The sequence below is a fragment of the Chiloscyllium punctatum genome, chromosome 51 (genome assembly GCF_047496795.1).
Source record: "Chiloscyllium punctatum isolate Juve2018m chromosome 51, sChiPun1.3, whole genome shotgun sequence".
NCBI lineage: Eukaryota > Metazoa > Chordata > Chondrichthyes > Orectolobiformes > Hemiscylliidae > Chiloscyllium > Chiloscyllium punctatum.
The window spans coordinates 15019634-15045626 of NC_092789.1; positions in this window are offsets into that span (position 1 = coordinate 15019634).

Consider the following 25993-nt stretch of genomic DNA (forward strand, 5'->3'; position numbering starts at 1 on the left):
TCTCTCTCTCTCACTCACTCTCTCTCGCTCACTCGCTCGCTCATGGTAAAACTGATGCAATACCAACCTTTGCTGGCTTCCCCACTTCACTGCAAAAGAAACAGATTTTGTTTTGAGAACGCATCACAGCGCATGAATCCCTTAGAAGCTAGAAACTTAGAAGCTCACAGCAACAGAAGACGTCCTTCATCATTTGATTTTGTGCTGTACATGACGTCAAAATAGTGTAATCGCTTCTTCCTGCCGTTGTCCACATTTTTTCATTCCTTGCATATTCATATGCTTATCAAAGTGTCCCTGAGTATCCTCTATGGTGGCTGGATCCAGCATCACCCCTACCAGCGCGTTACCGAATCCTGACACCCTCTGTGTAAAGGAATTTGCCCCACATATATTTTTAAAATTTTCCCCTCTCGCCTTTAAAACATGTTCCCTCGTTTTAGACCTTTCAACTCAGCGAAGGAAGTTCTGACCGTCAGCCTTTTCCATGTATGTCATTATTTTTTTTTCTATCCTCCGCTGTTGCAGAAATTTTTCCAGGGTGTCCTTTTAATCAATGCCCTCTAATGAAGATCGCTTCCTGGGATAACTCTTGTGCACCCTTTCCAAAGCTTCCAAATGCTTCCTTTAAATGTGTTGAACAGAATTGAACGCAATGCTCTTATGTTTGTCCTGAACAATGAAAGAAAGAGAATAAGGAAGGAAGAAAGAAAGTAAGAAAGAAAGGAAGGAAGAAAAAAGGAAGGAAGAAAGAAAGAAAGAAAGGAAGGTAGAAAGAAAGGAAGAAAGAAAGGAAGAAAGGAAGGAAGAAAGAAAGAAAGAAAGAAAGAACGAAAGCAAGGAAGAAAGAAAGGAAGGAAAAAAGAAAGGAAGAAAGAATGAAAGAAAGAAAGGATGAAAGAAGGAAAGAAAGAAAGGTAAAAAGAAGAAAGAAAGGAAGAAAGGAAGAAAGAAAGAAAGAAAGAACGAAAGCAAGTAAGAAAGAAAGGAAGAAAGAAAGGACGGAAAAAGGAAAGGAAGAAAGAACGGAAGGAAGGAAGGAAGGAAGGAAGGAAACGGTTTCGGCTGTGTGAAGGACAGTGTGTGGGAAGGGATATAAGAGAGATTGAGTTATCAAATTCAAAACAAGGTCAGGGCTAACGAAAACAGACTGTTGAGTTCGAACGTGGTCTGCATCCCTTCCCGAAAGACCAGGAGTTGGTCCCGAATCTGTCCCTCTCCAGCTAGCGTCTTAATCAAAAAGATAAATTGAATAGTTAGATATGCTGCTGGCACCATTTAATGATCATTTTCCTCATTTGTGCACTAAAATGTGTAACAGCATACGTGTGATCGCGTCTGGTCTTCCTGGCCCTGGAATCGAGAAAACAAAATGGAAATGTTCGCTATAACTTGTGTGACCAGTTTGAACATGCCAGAACTGCTGTAAAAACAATGATAGGAAAGAATTGGCCGAGATCAGAAACAGTAAATATCTTTTTTTAGACATTGCATTGGAGTATATTTCTGCCAATCTCTGTTCCTATGGGCTCAGGATGTCCTGTGGTCTTTCTGGTCACTAAAATATGTTAGACTGTTAAAATAATGATGAGTAGAGTCAGGGAAATGGAAACGTCAGGATAAGAATGTGCTGGAAGAATTTGGATGTAACACAGGCACAACAGTAATTGTCGTTGCATCACATAAACACCTTTTGTTCAATTGTGCTCTATTTAATGAAACTGACGGAACACACTTTTGAAATCCAGCGTATTGAGATCTTTACTGAAAATGTGTTGCTGGAAAAGCGCAGCAGGTCAGGCAGCAGCCAAGGAACAGGAGAATCGACGTTTCAGGCATAAGCCCTTCTTCAGATCTTTAGTCTAACACTCTCCGATATAGCACTCTGAATAATCATGTACAATGTGTCTCAGAGATTTTCCAGTCATTGTAAATTCTAGTCTCTACATTCATGATTTGTACAGCAGTGTCTTCGGTCGCACGTTAGATGGGAGCTAAAGCAGATGGGAAACAATTTGGAATTCACGTTCGAGGGGAATATTGACACAGGAGCTCGTAAATTGGAGTTGTTGAAATGTGCTTCAGTCCTGAATGGGTACATGACGGGAAAGCCTCTGAGAAGCGTGAAAAATGATCGTTTAGAGAGTGACAAATGTGAGCATTTTTGAGTGAAGGTGTGTAAGCCCCAGATTTCGGAAATGTGTTCATTTGCTTTCACGAACCAAACCGAAAGAACGCAAGGTGAACATCCTCTGGTTTTGTGATGTATCGTTTGGTGTTAATTAATATCTGGTCGGGGTGACAATGGAATTTCTTGACCAAATCCAAAATCCGACTCTCCCTTATCTTCTGATTCTACCTCAACGTGTTTTCACTGTCATACACATTTTAAAGAACAGGTTATGGGGTTGTTGGTGGTGGAGGAGTTGAGCTCCTTCTTGCAGTCCATGTGCTATAGACTGACTCATAACCAACTGCCAAGTTTGAAATTCTACGATCTGGACAGGGCAATATTTACGGAATGACCGATATATTTTCAAGTCGGGATGGTGAATGTGTTGGAGTACGATTTGAAGTGCTCCCGTGTATCTATCACCCTTTGCCCTTCTAGGTGGAAGTGAACATATGTTTGTAATGTATTGTCTATTATCCCTCTGCTCACACTTCAGAGATGGCAACGGTGCATTTCACATTTTGTCTCAACAGTGAATCTATGAAGCTGGCTGGTAAGGAGCTGACAGTAGTGACTATGTCTCTGCCATTTCTGACCATTGGCCCCCCGATGGCAACATGGTTCACGATCGTCACAATCTGAAATTAGACACAGGCTACAAGATGGTAGCAATGCACTGATCAACTGTATTGACGTTTCTAAAACAGTGAGTTAGGGTTCATGGAGATGAGCAGAATCTCGAAAGGAGAAAGTGAGGACTGTAGATGCTGGAGATCAGAGCTGAAAATGTGTTGCTGGAAAAGCGCCGCAGGTCAGGCAGCATAGAAGGAACAGGAGAATCGACGGTTTGGGCATAAGCCTTATGCCAGTAACATCGAATTTCCTGTTGCTTAAAAGCTGCCTGGCCTGCTGTGCTTTTCCAGCAACACATTTTCAGCCCAGAATCTCGACAGGGCCAGGATACAGAGAATGAATGTGGCAAAACATTTCACCTTCCTCGATGATGTGCTCAATCTGGGTCTCCTCCACCGCCTAAACAAGGCCACCCACAAACTGGAGGAAGCACATGTCATTTTTCATCTCGGGGATCTCGAAGCACATGGCTTCAACATTGATTTCACCAGTTTCCAAATCTTCCCTCGCACAATCACCTTCTATCTATATGCACCTATCGTCATCCAACCTACTTTTATACCGGCCCCAAACCTGGCATTCATTTCTCAGTCCGCCCCTCCATTCCCCTGAACTGTTGAATAGTCCTGCCCGAAACGTCTACCCTCCTGGTACTTGGGTGCTGCCTGACCTTCTCTGCGTTTTCCAACGCCAAATCTTACGGTCCCTGCACCATCACCAAGAATCTGAAAACTAAGATCTGGACAGTTCTCTATCTCTGCTGATTTTCTGTTGCAGTATAATCTACTTGGAAAATGAAATGAACTCATTCGATAACGCAGGCTGTCCTGTGGTTAATAACTGTGACAAACAACAGACGGCTAGAATCTGTGATGCCCATGCGAGGCATTTCATTCATGACTCAAACAGTAACATGGACAAGCATAGACTCAAATCCAGGTCTGGCCACATGCACTGACATATTCACACACAATGTTAACGATGCTTAGGAACACATGATATTCGCACAAACACCACCGATAAACACACCCAGATGCTCATACAAACAGAGGTACATCCTCAGTTATGCATTGTAGATCGTGTTGGATAAGTGGTGTTTGAGCCTATTCCTTCTGATCTTTACATCAGCTGATGCCCGAACTGAATCTTCATTGTTGACATCATTCGGATAGTAAAATTGGAAAACCAGGGACCCAACCTCAACATTGACATAATAGCAATGACACGAAGGTGGAAAGTTGAAGCATTTTTCCCAGATGCAAATAGATAGAAAAGGACAAGAAGAGCCATGGAAAGCAACTGCAAAACAGACGTAGAGCAACTTTATAAACTACTTTGGATAGCGGGAGCGGGAGATAATCCCAAGGTGTCTTCGAATGTTAGATAGACGTGTAATAACAAATTAGTGAGGCCAATGATTTAATCGGGGAGATAAGGCTTGTAATTTTCACACAGTATACTCCCAAGGTTAGCAGGGAAGTGTTGGATGGTCTGATCGAGAGGTTTTTGCATTGGTGCCAGAGAACTGGAGGTAAATCTCGAGGTCTGCTTCAAGGCAGCGTTTGAGGTTGGGTGAGATTCAGTCACTGGTAGAGATGCACTAATAGGAACTGAGAAAAGCCTGATTTGGGGAATGTGGAAAACGCTTTCAAGTTTGGTTAACTGGAACATGCCATGGCAACGAGAACTGGAAGTTCACTCAGTTATACAATATACCCCTGGAAAGCATTACGTAATCAGAAAGGAAAGTCACAGCAGATCTTTGCGCTGAACTGTGAAACCAATCTGAAGCCCATCTAACTAACATTATTCCATTGTCATCCATTGTTTATCCAATGACTGTTAAACGCCCTAAACGTTGGAGAGTGGACGACTGTTGGAGGGAAGTTGTTCCAGGCCCTTACTGCTCTCTAATTAAAACACCTACTTTTCACATCTGTACTCCGTCAATCTTCCCTCAATTTCCAAGCTATGTCCCCTCGTGCTAGCCATCCCCATTCCAGGAAAAGTACTCTCACTATCGAACTTATTCATCCTCTCACCATCTTTTATGTCTCAATTACATCACCTCGCAACATTCTCTCTAACGAAAGCTGCCTCAAAGACATCAGCCTTTCATCTGAAGACCTCCTGGCAACAAACTTGTAAATGTCTTCTGCGCCCTTTCCAAATTGTCCACATCATTCCTCTCATGCAGCGACCAAAACTGTATGCAAGGCTCCAAGTGCAGCTGCACCAATGATTCGTAAAGCAACATGATCTGATGGCATCGCAACTCAATCGCTCTACCAATAAAAGCGAACACACCATACAACATCTTGGTATCCATATCAAATTGTGTGGCATCTATCAGGGATATATGGACATGTGCACTGAAATCTCTCTGCTCATCCACACTGCGAAGAATCTTACCATGCACACTTTAAGCTCCATTTGCAATCTCTCAGCCTAGCTCTGCAGCATATCTGTGTCGGTCTGGAATCTGCAACATCCTATCGGCACTGATCACAACTCCATTGACTTTAGTGTCATCCGCAAATTCATTAACCCCTCCTTCTACGCTCTCATCCAGTTCCTTCAAAACAATTGACAAACAGCACCGGTCCCAAAACAGATCCTTGCGATATACCACTAGGAAATGAACATTTCCCATTAATGACAAACCCTTTGTCATCTTTGAACGAGCCAATCTCTGCTCCAAACCGGTAACCAACCTCAATCCCATGCCTCCATATTTTGTGCAACAGCGTACAGTGGACAGCCTTATCAAACACTTTATTGAAATTATAGACACTGCATTAAAAACGTAACATGCAACCCCCTATTTGTTCACTTTCTGAAACAACTCAATAAGGTTTGTGAGGCACGACATACCCTTTACAAAATTGTGCTGACAAGCAAGCCCTAATCAAATTGTGCCTTGCCAGATGATTAGAAATCCTATTTTTCGTAATCCTTTCCAAACTTTTCTCACAATTGAATTAAGGTAAGTTCTAGGGTTATCTCTACCTCCCTTCTTGAACAAAGGGCCAACATTTGCTCTCCTCCTGTCTTCTTGCACTATTCCTGTAGACGAGGACGACAGAAAGTTCAAAGCCAAATGTCCTGCAATCTCCTCCCTGACCTTTCAGAGAATACTTGAATGAATCCCATCCGTTCCAAGTGTCTTACTTATTTTCACATCTTACAGAATTGCTATAATCTCTTCCTTATTAACTTCAATCCCGACTTGTCTAATATCCTGTATGCCAGTATTCTCCTCGCCAAAATTGTCATTTTACAGTGTGAGTAAGGACAAGAAATATTAATTTAGTGCTTCTCATATTTCCTCGAACTCCACACACAACTTCCCACGACTCTCCTTGACTGCTCCTAATCTAAACCTTGTCATTGATTTATGCCTGACGTAGCGATACAAAGCATTATGGGTTTTCTTGAACTGACCTGCCAAATATTTTCATGTTCCCTCATGATTCTGCTAGCTCTCTCTTTCGGTCTTTCTGGCTAACTTGTAATTTTCAAGCGCCCTAAATGAGCCATCACGTGTCATATATACTTGAGCCTCCTCTTCCTCTTGACAACGTATTCAATTTCTTTAGTAAACTACGCCTCCCTCACTCGACCCCTTCCTCCCTGTCTGACAGGCACTTACTTATCAACAACACTCAGTACCTATTCCTTAATCAAGCTCCACTTTTCAATGATGTCCATACGGTTCACTTTATTTCACTAATTCTTGCCTAATTGCATCATAATTGCCTTATTCCCAGCTATCTATCATACCCTGCTGTATGTACCGCTTCCTTTCAATCGCCAAAGGAAAAAACAACCCAATTGTGTCACTATCACCGATCTGCTTCCCTACATTGAAATATCACATCTGGTTTGTTTCATTGTCCGATGACAAATCCATGTGGCCTTTCCTGGTCTTTGCTATCTAAATTGGAATCCTGCAAAATGCTAGAGAAGACGTTGCGGGGGGACTGTCCGATATTTTAGTGTAGTCATTAGCCACGGGTGACATCCTGGAAGACTGCAGGATAGCGAATTGTGCGTCGTTATTCAAGAAGAGCTGTAAATAAAAGCCTGGGAAACAAAGACCATTAAGGTGAATATCTGTGGTAGGTATGTTACGTGAGAAGATTCTGAAATAAGATAAACACGCATTTGGTTATATAGGGTTAATTAGGAACAGTCAGCATGCCTTCTTTTTGTTTGGGATATCATGCCTCGCAAATTTGTTAGAGTTCATTGATGAAGCGACCAGGATGTTTATCGAGAGCGGGGCGGTAGACTTGGCAGATATGGTTTTCAGGAAGGTCTTTGATTAGGGTTCATTAGGCTGCTCTGGAAGGTCAGTTCGTACGGAAGCCAGAGGCGCTCGCAAATTGGGTACACAACTGGCTTGATGGTAGAAAACAGAGTGTAATAGTGGACGGATGTTTGTCTGACTGGAGGCCTGTGATTCATGGAGTGCCTCATGGATAGGTACAGGCCACACTGTTTTTTGTGATCTGTATCACTGATTTGGATGAGACTGGATATGGTGGGAGGAGTAAATTTGCAGTTGACACTAAAAGAGGCGGAACCATGGAGAGTGAAGAAAGTGACCGAAATTGCAGCAGCCCTTGAAATGCTGGGGAAGTGGATTGATAATTGGTAAATGGAGTTTACTCCAGATACACATGAGGTCTTGCATTTCTTGGAAAGTCACATCAAGGTAGGATTTCATTGTAAAGGTTAGCACCTTCAGGGGTGTCGGGAAACAGATGGACTTTGGAATTCAGGTCCATGATTCTCTGAAAGTGAAGTCACAGATGGACATGGCAGTGAAGAAGGCTGACAGCACACTGGACTTCATCGGCCAGGACATTGAGTTAATAGGGATTGTGAGAGAGAGAGTGTGCATGTGCATGCATAATGTGTGTGTGGACGGGGAATTGATGTGTTGATGGAGTGTCTGTGTGTGTAAGTGGTTGCATGTGTGTGTGCGTGAGTCAGGGGATCTTTGCGTATGAAAGGGTGTGTGCATGTGTATGTAAGAGTGTGGGTTTGTATAGGTATGTGTGTAGTTGTGAGTGGGTATCAATATGCATAGGTCTGCATGTCTGCGCAACTGTGTGTTTTGGTTTATGCGTGTATCTTTATGCATGGATCTGAGGATGTGGGTGCGAGTGTGTATGGCGTTGTGTGTGTGAGATTGTGTGTGCGTGCATGTGTGGGTGTGGTTGGCTGTGTGCGTGTGTGTATTTGGCTTTGTATCTTATTGTGGGTGTGAGTGCGTGGTTGTGTGCGGGTATATGTAAATGGATGTGTTTGTATGTGCATGTGTGTGTGGATGCGTATGTGTATATGTGAGACTGATTCTCTGTGTTGGTGCATGTGATTGCCTGTAAATGTGTGTACGTGTATGGATGTGTGTGTGTGAACTTGTGTGTGGGTGTTTGGGTGGATGTGCTTGTGTGTGTATTTTGGTGTGTATCCTTCGTGTGTATGTGTGCATGTGTTCCTGTGTGCGTGCTTGAATGGATGTGTATGCACGTGTGTGCGTGTGTTCCTGTCAGTATTTGTGTGTGCGTTTGGTTTGTTTGTGTCTGTACCTCTGTGTGTGTGTATGTGTGCACGTGTGTGTGTGCGTGCGTGTTTGTGTGTGCGTGTGTGCGCGCGCGAGTATGCATGTCTTGGTGTGTTTGTGTTGTTTTTAGTGTATCCAAACATACATGTGTGATGATTAACGCCAGCAGACTCCCTTGAGTGCATGTAAACATCCACAGTGTGCCACCCTGCTCATTGTAGCTTGGAACAGCAAGTCTGATGATGTGGACATCTCTGATATTAATTCTTGTTGCCTTCGCGCTGGCAAAGCACAACACTGCTGACAGTGAATTGCAAACAAGGCTTTTTTGGCAGGTCAGTTCAAATTGCAGAAACCACTCTGGTTGTATGGACAGGGGCAATGCAGATGGGGCCATTCTGCCCGTTCAGTCTATTCTGCCAGGTATTTGGATCAGGACTGCGTTGGGTTTTTTAATGCAGGTTCTTATATCGGTACTGTAAAGGTCTAAAAACCCATCACTATCAAACCTTTCTGAGCTCACCATTTGTGGATCACTGTAAGCTCAGTATTTTTAAGCGGGATTTAAAGAGACAGAGTCCTGAATGTCCATGATCCTCTGTCAGAGGTTACTGCAGAGTTCCCTTCTCTACATCCTTCCATTGGTGAACACGTGGAGCACGCTGGATAATTCCGCTTTCAATATTCCTCTATTTGACTACACTGCACTGTTCTCTTCGATGTATCATTGCTTCGGCCTATTTTGAGCACGGACTGTTTATAATAATGTACCATAATAATACTGTTTTCTATTTTCCAGGTTTCTACAACGGATGAAAATGTTCAGGGGCTTCGTGAGTCAAGAAGGTTTTCAAGCAGGAGATAAAAACTATTGGATAAACTACCGGCGATGGAGAATCTACAATCAAACATTAAAATCAGTGTGACTAGAGTCTGCAATGAAATCGGATGGTTGGTGATTCCAGACAGACAGAAACGGGTTTAGGGAAACCGAGTAGAAGAGTGAGTGAGAGAGACAGAGCGGCATAATGAGTGAGAAATGCAGGGTTTCAGAAGGAGACAGGGAGGCAAAGGTTGAGCTCAAGAGAGACTTTGTGAGAAGCAGAGAAAGAGATATGGTGAGAGAATGTGGGAGATACAAAGAGATCCAGGGCCTGAAACAAAAAGATTGTGAACTTCCCACACACGTAAATGACATAACACACGCCCTCCATCTTCTCCTAGGCATCCTTTTCCCCGGCCCTAAACGCCTCATCTTCACTGTCGACATCCGTGGCTCGACACGTTCACCGCCATGATCAGCGCCACCAAGCCCTCCATTTCTTCATCTCTGGATGGTACGGCCAGTTCCCTTTCACTGACGTACGTATTTGTTTGACAGAACTGGTCCTCACAACTAACAATTTCTCATTCCAATGCTCCCACTTGCTCCAGTCGAAAAGGTTAGCACTGTGCACCCACATGGACCCTGGCTCTGCCTATCTCTTCGTTGGTGACGTAGAAAAGTCCATCTTCTGGAGTTACAGTGGCACCACTCCCCACCTCTTCCTATGCTTCATCGATGACTACGTTGGCGCCATCTCGTGCTTCCACGAGGAGGTCTAACAGTTCATTACCTTCACCAACAAATTCTACCCCGACCTCAACTTTACCTGGATAATCTATGACATCTCCCTCCCATTCCTTGTCTTCTCTGTCTCTATCCGTGTGGACCGACTCATCACTGATAGTTTTTACAAACCCACTGACACCCACAGCTACCAGGACTACACCTCCTCCCACTCTATCTCCTGCGAAAATGCTATCCAGTATACCCAATTCCACCGCCTCTACCGCATCTGCTCCCAGCAGTACTCGTTCCACCACAGAACACAACAGATGGTTTCCTTCCTTAAAGACTGACATTTCCCATCCGAAGTGTTTGAAGTTGCCCTCCGCAGCATCTCATCCACGTCTGGCACCTCCGCCCTCGACGCCCACTCCTCTAACCGCAACAAGAACAGAACCTCCCCGTCCTCACCTTCCACCCCAGCAACATTCGCATAAATTGCTTCATCTGCCTACATTTCCACCACATACAAATGGACCCTACCACCAAGGATATATTTCCCTCCCCAACCCATCTGCTTTCCACAAGGTTTGTTCCCTCTGTGAATATCTTTTGCAGCCCCTCAACAAGCCATCGACCAATCCTGACACATTCCACTGCCACCGCATGAATTGCAAACTCTCCGCCCACACCTCCACCCTTACCTATGTTCAAGACCCCAGAGGAGACTTCCATATTCATCAAAGTTTCAGCTGCAATTTCACACGTCACTTATTTTCTCCGTTGCTCCCGATGCAGTCTGCCCTACATTGAGAAGACTGGACGACTTCTTTGGGAAACACGCACCAATCAACCTCACCACCCTGTGGCCGAATATTTCAACTGTCCCTCCCACTCTGCTGAGGACATGAAGATCCTGGGTCTCCTCAATCTCCACTCCCTCACCACCCGATGCCAGGACCAAGGAAGCCTTATCTTCTGCCTCGGGTTCTTTCAACACAAGGATATCAATGTGGACTTCACCAGTTTCCTCATTTTCCCTCTCTCCACCTTACCCCAGTTCCAAACATCCTGCTCAGCACAGCCCTCATGATCTGTCCCACGTGTCAATCTTCCATTCCATCTATCCCCTCCACCCGCGTCTCCACCTATCAATTTAACGCGCACGTCCATTCAATGATTGCACTCTCGGCTACTTTCTCCCCAGCACACCCTCTTTCTTTTTATCTCTCCACCACCGAGGCTCCCAACCTCAATCCTGAGGGGTCCGAGCAGAAACGTCGATTTCCCTGTTCCTCAGATGCAGCTTGATCTGCTGTGCTTTTCCAGAAATGCACGCTGAACTCGGATGTCCAGCATCTGCAGACTTCACTGTCTCCGACAGACAAATAGTAACAAAGAGAGAGACAGTCAGAGTGAATGACCAGTAAAAGAAGGAGGCAGAATGAGAGAGGCAGATAGAAAATGGGAGAAAGATCAATGAGAGACGAGAGAGTAGGAGCCACATAAATTGATAGAGTGAACAAAAGGAACAAAACATACACTGAGAGAGACTGGGTGAGAGACGTTGCATTCTTTGCTCATATTAACAGCCGTTTTATCACTGTTCTCTTCCTGGTAGCAGGATGTGGGGCTCCAATTCTCACTTGACCTTTTGCTGTGGGTCTTTTGGAGATCATACCTGTAGACTTAGGCTTGTAACTTTTCTCTGATTCAATTTGCCCATTGACATTTCCCGGCTCGGAGGACCTGACCAGAACAGGAAGCAAATATTCTTCTTCATCCTTTGACTCCTGGCCCTGTTTTATTCCATTGCTGCTTCTTAGATATGGAGACTCTCATGAAACCATCGGAACTGGCAGTCGAATTTGGCCAATTGACCCATCGAACCTGAAGTATCACTCAGCCTGATCATGGCTAGAGAATGAAAGGGACAGAGAGAGGGGGAAACAAACACACGCACACGCGTGCACGCACACACACATACATACACGCAACCTCTCACACATCGACACAGACAAACATATGCCCGGGACGTATGAACACATACCATGCACACGCGTGCCTCCACACACAGAAAACATACGCACTCACAAATAGACCGATATACACAGAGAAACACCCCACATACACACATGCACACACAACGATGCACGCCCACACTTATGAACAGAAACACCCACACCCTCACTCACTCGCACACACACACACAAACATACACACATATACACGTATCCACACATCCAGACACACGCGGACACAAACACATGCACCCACACACACCAACACACAAACGCATGCACACACAAAACCCCAACAGCAGAAATATGTCACGTGGTCCAATGCACATTCTTCAACCTTCGACATAATCAGGGCTGATCATTTCATTTATGGAAAGATCAACAGAGACACACAGAGGTCAAATGAGAATCATTGAATTCGATATCTGGATGGAGGCTGCAGAACAGAATTGGGGACAAACAGAAATTTGTTGGAAGAACTCTGGAGCAGTTTCGAGGTGGTTTTGCTTTCTTACATGGACCGACTGGTCATTTAACTCCTATCATTCTCACTCCGTCCTCTTCAAGAAATCAGAATCAGAACAAAACCCTTTCCACACTTTAATGGGTGCTTGATGCAGAGTTGATTTTTTCGAATCGTGAACGGTCCTAACCCAGTTCTCCCAGGCTGACATGAGCTCAACTCATTTTCCATGCACAATGGCTGCCTTTCGTCAGTAATTTGCTTTCCATATAGTATTCCAGGATGTCCTGGGAATGTGTAAGATAGCAGATCAAAGTTTACCTTCCATTCTCCATCTTTCTGACAGTTTTCCCATTTGCCCCCTCTTTCCTTCTTTCCTAATCTTCTTCACTCTCTGCACACTCTCATTTTCAAGACTAAATCTTGTATTTTGATTTCGGGATGCTGGTGTTGGACCGGGCATTACAAAGTAAAAAGTCACATAACACCAGGATATAGTCTAACAGCTCTTTCTTGGAAGCACGAGCATTTGGACTGCTGTTCCTTTATCAGTTGGTTCCGGAGTATAAAAGCAAAATGCAGGAAATTATAGCAAACGTTTCCAGTGTGATGCAATTGAAATTATACGTTGAAAAAGACCTGGTTGTTTGTTAAGTCCCCCATCCTTTCGAATGAACAAGCTGGTTTCAGTTCTTTCATATGTAAATCGCAAAACTGCTTTAAAGTTACATTCTCAAGTGAACTTTTATAATTGGTATCATATCGGCCCAAATAATGCATTTAAGGCCTCAGGAGCCCTGTGTGATACTTACTGTGCTACAATGTTCAGATAGATTCTAATCTGAAAAGCTGACGTACAGAATCTTGCATGGATTCATACAGTTTTTGAGCAAAATAGAATGTAATTCGTCAAATGCAATTCACCCCACAAAACTTACAATGGGGAGTGTGTGTATTTGTGCGTGTCGTGTGGTGTGGAGGGGAGAGTTTATGTGTGTCAGTGGAAGAGTGTGCATATGTGTGTGAGTGTTAGTGCATAAGTCTCTGAGAGGGAGCGTGTGTTGGTGTGAGTGTGGGAGTGCATGTGTGAGCGTTTGAAAGAGAGCTTGTGCATGAGAGAGTGTCTGCAATAGTCTATGGGGTTGCCAGAGTGTGGGTGTGTCTGTAGGAATGTGTGTGTGTGCAGGAGCATCCGTGTCCTCGTGTGTTCGTCTCTCTGTGAGCAATATCTCTCTTTCTATGTTCGTCTGTGTGTGTCTGTGTGTGTGTGTTTATGTCTCTGTGTGTGTCTTTGTGTGCGTCTTTGTGTTTGTGCGTATGTAGTGCAGTGGGTCACCTGTCGTGTGACATGAAACCAGAATCCCGATTGAAGCCTACTGCATGGGTAGCTAACTTGGCAATCAGCCTCTGCCCAGCCACTTTGCGTTGTTAACTGTCCAAAAGTCTACCTTGGAGGTCGGTCACCCGAAGATTTTAGGTCTAATGTCCCAGACCGCTGAAATATTCTCCGATTGGGAGGGAACACTCCTGTCTGTTGATAGTTTTGCAGTGTCCCTTTATCCATTGCTATAATCTCTGCTCGGTCTCACGAATGTGCCATGCCTCACAGCATCCTACCTGCAGTGTATGTGATAGACAACATAGGCTGAGTTGCATGAGTTATTGCTCAATGTATCGTTCCAGTAACATCACATTGTAAAAGTTTACTGTAACTTCTGTATCTTACGATCTTTTATGCCACAATCAGCTGAAGAAGGAGCGGCGCTCCATAAATTAGTGTTTCCGAATATACCTGTTAGACTATAACATGAATGCATGTGATTATTACAATTTATTTCGTTTTCTCTGCATATTCCTATTCTCCCCCTGTTTCGCAATCCCCTCACTATCTTTCGTATAATCCTCAATATCTCTGTTTCTCTTTCCACTGAGAAAGTTGGCTAAATCAATTGCATCTCCTCCATCCTCCCTCTGCTTCTCCATTTTCCTCTCATGTTTTTGCTGTGTGGATACCTGCGTGTCTGAGTATACATGTGTCTATGAAAGAGTGCGTGCGTGATTGTGTGCTTTCTTTCACCAGAACGTTTCACAATCTGTGATTGATTAGATTCATGACATTGGACACTTAGTACTCGAGAACCTTTGCAGTGGTTCTGTAAATAGAGAGTGAGCTCTTGGCTCATATTCAACATCAGCTCATCCTTTGCAAATTCACTGAAGGGTGGCAGACAGGTTGCTGACTGGCAACAGGACGGTTTCACTTCAGAGGCGATATTGAACAAACCAACAATGATTTTACATGTGAAACTTAAGTTGCAAACTGGCAAGTACCTTTTGTGACACAGAAAGGCCAAGAAATGACCATTTCAATGAGAGACACTCCCACCACCGACCATTGAAGTAATATGGCGTTGCCGTTACTCAATGTCCCCCGCAACCAATATGCTGGAAAATACCATGAAGACGAAATCTAATTCTCGCTCCTTGGCGTTCAATGGAATCCTCATCACTGAACCCACGCCCTCGGGGTTACCTTTGGGAACGAATTTAACCACTGGTCCTTGGTGTTACCACCATCGAAATTCTTAACCATTAATATTCTGGAAATTGCTATTGTGAGGAATCAAACCATACCCACCTTGATGGTCAATCGCATTGATATCATTGAGAGCCCTGGATACTAACGTCGATGGAGTTACCAATGACCAGAAACTGAACAGGTTTCACCACATTCATTCATTTCTAACAAGGGCACGTCTGAGACGAGGAATCCTGCATTGTTGAACTTACCTGACATCCTCCAAATCCTGGGAGTAAGTCAGGACTGCAGATATTGTAGATCAAAGTCAAGACTGTGGTATTGGAAAAGCACAGCCGGTCACAAAGCATCCAAGGAGCCGGATAATTGACGTTTCGAGCGTCAGCTCTTCGTGAGCCATCATCGAATTTGCACAAGTCAGAGGTGCGACAGAATGCTCTTTACTGGATTGGATAGGTGCAGCTCCAAGAGAACTCGAGATCCTCCACACCATTCAGGATGAAGAAACCCGCCTGATGGACATGTCAACTATGCATCTCATTGAAACTGATCCTCTTTGTCAAAGATAAACTAAATGAGAACTTGATACTGAAAAACAATCTATTCAGATTTGGAACCAGCTATGTAGACAAAATAGACTGAATGCTTCGGTCAGCATCCACAAATATCCACCGCTTTCTGTGTGCTATCATGAAACGTGCCGTGCAGAAATTCTATGAAGATTCTCCGAAAGCATCTCCCCACGTCTATCTGCAAGGGGAACGACAGCAGATGCATGGGAACACTACCTCTGCATGTTCCTTTCCAAGCTTACTTACCGCCCTTATTGGAAATATTTTACCATCCCCTCAGTGTCACTTGGTCCAAATCCCGGAATTCCCTCTCGATTGGCACGATAGAACGACCGACTGCACATTGATTCAGCGATTCAACAAGACAGCTCACAGCCACCTTCTCAAGGGTCAATTATGAATCGACCATAAGTGCTGGACCAACGAGGAAATAATATTAAAGAAACATTTAAACATCTGAGGCAGCTGGACACATCAGACAGACAACGAAGAATTGCGGGACACTGTGAGAGGGAGGGGGGAATGAACTGATGATTCAACTCGTGAAACTGCGGAAGGCAGCAGAATACAGAATGTAAGATATAATGAAAGTTAAGAGAGGAAAAGGGGGGAAAGGTGGGAGAAGAACACAGGAAGAGAAATATAGAGAAAGTGATGCGATCATAGATCGAGATAGAGATGCAGATAGGCAGGAAGAGAAAGGGAGAGAGAAAAACAAATGAAGGTACGAATGGGGTCGATCAGGAGAAAGTAGAAAACTGAGACCAAGGGAACGAAGATTGAAAGGGAAACTTTCCTCCTGCGTCTTGGGAAAAGCAACGAATTACTGGTGGCTGTGATACCGTAGGAACGGGAGAAAATTCAATGCAAAATGCAACAATTATTAATATGGTCATGGTGGAGAAATTTGATCCACTGATGTCGTGCGGTGTGTAAATGTTATCCGTGTCTAAACAAAACACAAAAAATTGGCAAAAACACTGGATGTACTCCGCTTGAAGCAATGAGAGTGTGTATCGTGAAGACTCCCTCTTTTGGTCTGCTCTGAAAATCTTTCGCAACCTCTGATAGCCAGACTCTGCGAGCGGCATTATTTGGCGCATTCGTTTTGTACATCCTTCCTCCATAAACAGCACAAACCACAGTCAGAGTTTGTATTCATTTTTAAAGGCATAAATTCAGGGACATCCGCCAGAACGCGCAAAAGATGGGCGCAGTCATATTGAACGCATGGATGTGAATGGATCCGAATTTGCTAATCCGGATGAACAGCACACGATGGCTCCCTGCTCCCAGTATCGGTGCTGCTGAATAAGTGAGTGACGACTCGTCAAGATTACGCGGAACGAAAAACATAAAGGGAAATATTTGGAGCTGCGTGTGCCATTGGGCCCCAGCTGCATGTTTATGGATAAGCAGCAATTGCTTTTCTCTCACGCGGCCTCTTTATACTCTCTCCCCTCTCGCTGGAGGGAGGATCGGAGTGCAATCTACCGAGTCCTGTCCCATATCAGCTCAGCGTTTGCAATAAAGAGTGGTTCCCCTCCTGACCACACTCTTAAAACTGGGTTTGATCTACGCTTTGTTAGCAACAATAAGTTGTGTACATCACATTGACCCAAATGAAATCAGCTTTTGAACGTCTATATTCTATCAAGCAACACAGGAACCCCAGGGGCAACTTAATGTAGAGAAACAGAAGAAGCTCGAAGAGTGGTTAAGAGACAATTCACAAAGTTTTAGTTTCAGGTTTGTCGAAAGGAACGAGAGAGTTGATCATTTTCACAATTGGTATTCCCTATCTTTTAACCCAGGCAACAGAAGAAACTCACAATAATGGGCTCACTTTCAATCTCTTGTAATTCATCTAAAATACAGGGGTATGGGTACCTTGAAGTGATTTTTTGGGGGACTGGAGGTGATTGCAGAGATCTGAAGAGGCGAATGAAAGTACGATTTGAAAACCTTTCCGTGTCCAACGTTTGAATGAGGCAGCTAAGGGCAGCTCCTTGGCGAATACTATTGATCAATGGATACCTTCGAATATTACATTGAGCAGTTCTTTGATTAGCTAAAAAAAAACGTGACAACTTTTAATTTCGAACGGAATTGACTGCATTCAGCACAAATCTAATTGAATTAATTTTAATAAAATCGATCAAATTTCAATTTCAAAGCAGTATATCCTGCACTTACAGTTAGTTTTCACGGAGATGCACAAAATAGGAAATAAAAATCTTGGTCTCGATTCTCTATCGGTCTTGATGGACTCAATAAGCACAAGATGGATTAGCAGCAAAAGCAATACTTTCATCTTCCTCTGTAGAGTCTCTTAGAGACACGGTGAGATAGGCAAACACTGATGGAACAGGAATGAGTGCAAGATACTTTACTGGATGTGAGAGCATCCCTCTGTATCTGTAGGGACAACTGAAGGAACACCCCGACGTTCCCATTAATTATGGATAAGGACATGACTTAATGGCTAACTTAACGCCTGTTTATGAACCACTCAGTTCAGTTTTCGGAGGGTCATAGAATTTTTCATTTTGACTGTTGACTACTGTGAAAATGGGTATTGGCAGTCTAATTTCGTCATACTGGCTATCTCCACGTCGTCATTTTATTAAGGATACCTTCAGGCGAATTCATTTGCCCCAAAGAACTGTTCGAGTTTGGGAATTGTTTTCCAGTGGATGGTGGATTCTCCGAGTCTTTCAGGATATTCAATGTTGAGCTGATCCGGTTCTGTTCAGTAAAGGCCTCAATAATGATCAGCTGCAGACAGCATTGTGGAGCTGAGAGGTCAGTTCTGATATCGGTGAAGAACGAATGGGATGAGAAATATCAAGCAGTTTATTCCTGAACCGCTGTTACGAATTTACCAGGACTGTAACGAATACTCTGAATGTAGCGTAAATACTATACTTACCTCTGAATAAATCATGTTTCAGATTTAGTATTAGTTCACCGTACTGCAGTTCATCGAGTCATAGAGTCATAGAATCCTAAAACATGCAGACAGGCCCTTCAGCCCAAACTCGTCCATGCAGAACAAAACGTCCATCAACCTCAATCCCATTTCCCTGCACTTAACGCATATCTCTCTAAGTGTTTCCGATTCATGTATTTGTCCAAATGCCTCTTAAACGTTGTCACTGTACCTGCCTCCACCACTTACGGTGGCAGTTCATTCAATATGCGTATCTCCATCTGTGCAAAAAGGTTGCATTTCAGTCTTCATGTATTGTTTCTCGTCTAACATTAACCTAACTGCTAGTCCTCGATTACACGACGCTGAGAAAGAGACCACTTCATGCCTCTCATGATCCTATATACTTCATAAGATCCCACCTCAATCGTATAAACTCTAAATTAAAATATCTGAGGTTGTCCAAGCTCTCCCTCTTACTCAGACACTGACAACATTATTGTAAGGCAGTTCTCAACTCTTCCAATAATAGTAACATCTTCCTACAGCAAAGTGTCCAAGATTGAACACAGGACAAAGCAGGATAGTCTTGATAACAGTATTGAGGGAGTGGAATAAATAACAGAGACAGAGCATATCAGTGCTGTTGGTTTGGAGTCATCTGTAGAGACAGCAAAGCAGTCGTCACACTGAACTGGTATGATGGGATTCCAACCAACATCCCAATCATGTTTGAGTATGGACCGGCCGGAGAACTGTCTGTGTAAGTGTAAGTGAGTGTGTGTGTGTCTCTCTGTGTGTATATACGTGCATTTGGAGGCAGGAGTGGGTTCATGCAAGTATGATTGAACGTGTAATTGTGTGAGTCTGTGAATGTGGGAGCATAGTCTATGTATGTGTGCGAAAGAGTGTATCAGAGTGTGTGACAGGTTATGTGCAAGAGTGTGTGAGAATACACGTGTGTGTATGAGGGAGGGATGTCTGTGTAAGTGAGCATGTGTGTGAGAGGGTGGAGGATATGTGTAAGTAAGTATACATGTATGTATGTGAGTGTGTGTTGGACAAGGTCTGTGTAAGTCTGTATAACTGTGTGGCAGTGTTGATAGTGACTTCGCGGGATTGAATGTGGAAGGAGTGCCTGTCTAAGTGTGAGTGATCGTGAGTGTTTGTGTGGGAGAGGGTCTATGAAAGTGTGAGAGTCTGGGACACAAGTCTGTGTATTTCTGAGCGTGCAAGTGGATGTGTGGGAAAGTGTCTGCAAAAGCGTATATTAGCATGTGGGAGTGTGTGAGGACGGTCGGTGTAATATTGAGCGTGTGCGCATGTGCCAGGACTGTATGTTTAAATTTGAGCGTTTACATGTGTGAGACGGTCCGTGCAAACGTTGGAGTGGGAGGAAAATCTGTACAAGTGTGAGTCTGTGGGTCGGAGAGGGTCTATACAAGTATGTGTGAGTTTGTGTGAGTGTGGGTATGTGCGAGGACGATCTGAGAAGGTGTGAATGTGCCTCCGTGTATGCGTGTGAAAGGTGGTCCATATAAGTATGTTGAAGTGTATGTCTGCGTGAGGAGGAGCTGTGTAAGTATCTGCAATTGTGTGAGTGCGGGAAAGGACCGGTCTAAGTGCCCCTGAGTGTGTGAGTGTGGGAGAACGTCTGCGTAAGTGCATGCATGTGAGAGTGCGGGAGAGGGTTTGTTTAAGGTGTATGAGTGTGTGAGGGTGGGAGAATGTCAGTGTAAGCATGAGTTTGAGCGTGTCGGAGTGCGTCTGTGTAAGTGTGTATGAGTGTGGAAATGTGAGGGAATGTCCGTGTCAGCGTGAGTGTGTGAGTGGGGGACAGTTTCTGTCTTAAGTGTGTAATGTTGAAAGGGTGGGAAAGGGTTCTGTAAGCGCCTGTGCGTGTGTGAGTTTGTCGGAGAAGATCTGTACTATTATGTGTGAGTGACACTGTGTGTGGGAGGAGTGTGTATGCATATGTGCGTGTGTATATGTGAGTTCCTGTGTGGGACAGAGTCTGTGGAAGTGTCTCTGCGTGAGTGAGTGTGTGAATGATGGTCTGGGGAAGTGTGTGCGAGTGTGTGTGCATGAGTGTTGAAGTCCGGTTTGTGTAATTATGCATGAGTGTGATAGTGTTGGAGAGTGCCTGTCATTTTGTGTTATTGTATGCGAGAGTGCGTTATTGTGTTTGAGTTTATGCATGTGTCGAAGGAGGGGTTGTATAAGTGTGTATGTGTGTATGTGAGTGCGTGTGGGAGAGTGTATTATTGTATGCAAGTGTGTGCGTGCATGTGGGGGCGGGCGTCTGTGCAAGTGTGTATGTGAGTGTCTGCGCATCTGTGGGAATAGGATTTGTACCAGAGTGTGTGTGTGTGTGTGTGAGAGTGGATGGAAGGGCTTTTCATTCATTTGTGTGACTTGGGTGTTTGAAATGGAGGGGAAGTTGCCGAGGGTGGTGTTCCTTAATACAGGCAACCCTTGTCCTTCTAGTTGAAGATAGGGTAGTGAATTTGGAATGTGTTGTTTAAGGACTAATAGTGAATTTGTTTTGTAAGTGCGAGTGTTTGTGTGTTTTTGAGTTTGGGAATGGAGGTTCTATGTGAGTGTATGCGTGAGTGGGTGTTTGACTGTGTGAGTATCTGTGTGTGCGTGTCCATGTGTGAGGATGGGCTTGTGTGTGTGAGTGAAACTGTGAATGTGTGGGTGTCTTTGATACAGTGAGTGTAAGTTTGTGAGTGTGTGTGTGAGGACGTGTATCTTTGTGTGAGGAGAGGAGTAAGTATGTCGAAGAAGGGTCTGTGTCAATGTGTGTCAGGGTTTGGGAGGAAGGTCTGTCTTAGTGTGTGCTGGTGAGAGTATGGGAAGGGTTCTGAAAGCACCTGTGCATGTGTGATTTTGTCGGAGAGGATCTGGGTTATTGTGTGTGACTGACACTGTGTGTGGGAGGAGTGTGCGTGCACACGTGCGTGTGTATATGTGAGTGTCTGTGTGGGAGAGAGTCTGTGTAAGTGCGTGATTGGGTGAGTGTGTGTGATTGGGTGAGTGTGTGTATTTAGGTGTGAGTGTGACAGTGTAAGTGTGTGAGAGGGCGTCAGTGTGAGTGTGTGTGTGAATGTGTGATTGTGAGTTTATGTGTGGGTGTTTGATTGTTGTAAGAGCGTGTGTGGGGGGGGCGGTGTGTCGAGCTTGTCTGGTTACCTGCCGTGTGACAAGCAACAAATATCATCGCTGAGGCCATCCTGGCGGTAGGGGAACTGAGTGACAGCGTCTGCTGAGACACATGCGTGAGTATTACCCATGGGTGACTGGTTCTACCTGAACAACAGTGGGGTGTTGTGTGTGGGAGGTGTGGGTGTGTGTGTATGTGTGTGTGTCTGTGCGTGGGTGTGTGTCTGTGTTTTCGTGAGTGTGTGAGTGAGGGGTAGCATGTGTTTGAGTGTGTGTCTGGGTGTGTGTCTTTGTGTGAGGGTGTATGTCTGAGGGGGTGCGTGTGTCAGGGTGTAAGTATGTGTGTGTGAGGGTGTGTCTGTGTGTTGGGTGGGGTTTTTGTGTGCGTGTTTGTGGGTTTGGATGTGTGGGGTTGTATGGGTAAGGTGTGTGTGTTTGTGTATCTGGGTGAGTGGGTGCTTCTGTGTGTCGGTGGTGTGTGTTTGGGTGTGTAGGAGTGTGGGCATGTGGGTTTTGTATGTGTCTCTCGGTGTGTGTCTGTGTGTATGTGGTTGCAGGGAGTGTGTGTCTATGTGTGTGTGTGTCTGTGTGTCTGCGTGTGTGTGTATCCGTGTGTGTTCGTGTGTGTGTGGTTGTAGGGGGTGTGTGTCTTGGTGTTTGTCTGTCTGTGTGTGTCTATCTGTGTGTGTGCGTGTGCCTGTGCGTGTGTGTGTCTGTGTGTGTGTGTGTGTTAATATATATTAGTTTATACATGTGTGATGATTAACCACAGCAGACTCTTTGAGTCCGTATAAACAACAGCAGTGTGCCAGCCTGATCATTATAGCTCGGAGTAGCAAGCCTGATGATGTGGACACCTCTAATCTTGCTTGTTTGTGTCTTGGTGCTGGCGCAGCCCAACATTGCTGGCAGGGTACTGCGAAGCGGCATTTATTTGGGAGGTCAGTGCAAATCGCAAGGGAACATTCTGGGTGTGGGTGTAGGGGAGAAAACGAGGAGGCCATTCTGCCCATTCAGCCTGTGCTGCCTTTTATTTGCGTCAGGGCTGCTTTGGCTTGTTTCTGCGGCATCTCAGGTCGGTTCTGTTAAGGTGAAAAAGTGCAGTACAATCAAAACCTTCCTTACTAATCTTTCCTGAGTCACCGTGTGTTCGGTTTATGAACCAGGATTATAAACTAGTGGGTTCAGGGAAGTGGCAAAGGAGGCAGAAATACTCAGTTAGGGAGGAAAACCTCCCTCACTGAGGGTTTTGAAAAACGAGCGTCCTGCCAGTGGGAGTTGGGTAGTGCGAACAGAAGCCTCCGGGATGTGGTTATGTGGAAAAGAATGACAAAGAAGCTCCGGAATGGCGCTGGGTGAACTGCCCAATTGCAGAGCTGGCATGGACAAGCCGGCCGAACGGCCTCCTTCTGGTTGCGGGTGATTCCATGTCTTTGTAATTAAAAATCCGTTCAGACTTCCTTCACTCCTTCCTCTCTCTCCTCTCCCCACCCACAGAGAGGCTGCGGTGAACATTACCTTTTTAAGATCATAAGGTGTAGGGAGTACAAATAGGTTGTGTGGCCCATCTACTCTGTTCCGCTGTTGAAGAAGATCCTGGCTCGACTGATCATCTTCAATTCCACTCTGAGGACTCTCCGCAACAGCTCTGATTTCTTTCCTGATTACAGATCCCCCTATCTCAGACCCTTCGACACATTGAATGACGGTAAGCATGAGGCGCCGCACTTGTGGGGAGTTCAAGTGTTAAGTAGACGTGTACAGGGAACTGAACAGCATTGATGTACGGAGGGATCTTCGGATTCAAGTCAATGGCTCCCTGAAAGTAGATGTGCCAGTAGATAAGATCACAAAGAAGGAATATGGCAGGATCGCCTTTATTGGTCTGGTAATTGAGTACAAGAGGCAGGATATCATGCTGTAGCTTTATAAGAATTTGTTTGAGCAACACCTACAAGGTTGCATTCAATGCGGATCACCACAATTACTTGAAAGATGTGAAAGCAATGGGCAGGATGCAAAAGTGGATTACGTGGATGTTGCCTGGATTAGAGGTTATGAACTATAAAGGATAGGCCAGAAAACTCAGTTAAACATCACACACAAACAGGTTAATATCTAACAGTTTTATTTGAAGTACTTAGGTCAAATACGATTCATTCTGTATCTTATGATCCTGCCCGACCAGCGAACTGACGAAGGAGTAGCGCTTCGTAAACAGGGCTTTCAAGTAAACTTTTTGGACTATAACATTGTGTTGTCCACTTTTTAACTTTGCCCACCCCAGTCCAACACTGACACCTCTACATCATTGAAGAATATTTTCCCTGGAACGGCGGAGGCTGAGGGCAGACGTGGTCGAAGTCCATAAAATCATGAGATGCATAGATAGAGTTAACGGTCAGAATCATTTTTTTCCAGGAGTTGAAATGTCTGATATCAGAGGCTATGCATTTAAGTTGAGAGGGGACTACTACAATGAAACTTTATCCTCAAATCTCCTTTAAACTGTCCCCCACACCTCTGTCGCTCTCATGCACTCTTTTTTCTCTCTCTGTTTCCGTCTTTCTCTATCTTTTTTATCTCCGTTGCTCTCAGTCTCTCCATTTGTCTCTCCATTTCTATCTCTATCCCTGTCTCTGTCTCTGCTACACTTCATGATCTTTCTTTCAGTTCATCACTGTCCTTAGCTCTGTTTCTGCATATCTGCATTTTCTCACTCTCTTTCTATCTGTCTCCATCACTATCTCTCTCTGTTTCTCTTTAAAATCTGTCACTATCTCAGTTTCTGCGTCTCTATCTGCCTGCCTCTCTCCGTCTATCTCTCCCTCTCTCTCTGTATCTCGCTCTCTATTTCTCGCTCTCTATCTCTCTCCCTTTAAACCATTTCTTGAAACAAAATAATGTTTATGCAATGCCTGATGCCCTGTCCCAGAGTTTGTTACACATGGTCTCGTTAGACACCATGGTAGATTTCTTGACATCCCTGCTTTAAAATGAGCTGGTATGTCCTCTCAGAATTTTGCTTCCAATCGTTTGACCACGCACGGAGAACTGTGCACTGCTCTGATCTACAAATTGAAATGATCCCAGCTGTGGTCATACAGGAAATCTTAAGGTCCCAGACTGAAACCGAGCTTGTTAGGCCAGAAGTGCCAAATTGTTCCGTTTCTGTTGTCATTGAGGCTTATCCGTGGATGTATTCAGAAGATGTTCCAAGTATACAGTTAACACGAAGAACGTGGACATTTCTAAAAAAGTCAAGTAGTTTTCTTACAGCACAAGAATTGTTGGAAAGTTGGAATTTCAAAGTTTAGATAGAAAGTTTAATCCTTTTAGAAGTCGCAATAGCAGATGGATGATCATATCTCAGGTAACAGTCACCCCGTCTCCAAACTAAACCTTATTCAGCCGATTGAAAAGTTGGTTTCCATTTGGCATAAGGGTACATCTCCACTTTATGTATCAGTGCTGATATCCTTAAACAAGCTCCACATTTCTGCTCTTGGTATCCCTCACTTTTACAGTACCTAAAGCACAGTGCACAATTCTGCTCGCAATATTTCTCCATTACGCCACATATAAATAACCGTGCACAATTCTGCTCTCAATATCTCTCAGTTATAACATAGAGAAAAATAACTATGCACAATTATGCTCTCAATGTCCTTCACTTACACCACATATAATGTACAATACACAAAGCTTCTCTCAACATTTCTCAGTTGTACGACATAAAATGCGCAATGCAGAATTCTGCTCTCAATATCACTCAACTGCAGCAAATGTAAGAAACAGTTCACAATTCTGCGAGCTGTATTTCTCGTTACTAAATCATTGTGCACAATTCTGCTTTCGATTTTACTTAATTACACGACACATTAGCACAGTACACAGTTGTGTTCTCAGTATTGGTTAGAATAGACTTCGAGCACTTTGGATAGCTCTTCTTTCCCTATCCCTCTGTGGAACTACGCTACACTCTTGGGTGCACCCTACTGAGAGCACTGACTGTTGATAATAATGAAAGGCGTTTTCTGTTTCCCAGGTTTCTTCAGCGATTGTAAGAGTTTGGGTGCAACTTGTAAACAAAGGCAGTGTGACAACAGTGAGACTACCCTCAATGGGATATGTGCCGGTAACAAGTACTGCTGCTGGAAAAGCTGAGGAAGGGAAAACCAAATGTGTCACAGGGCGAGGGATGACTGAGGTTCAACTAATGCTGTCTGCCCATTCTGAAATTCTGTTTTAGCTCAATCACGTAGACACGATGATATTCTGACACACTGTTTTCTAAAACAAGGAAATAAAATTCATTGCATTGATCTCTGGGTATCGTCTGTCTCTTATTACTCACCAGGATCAGGATGT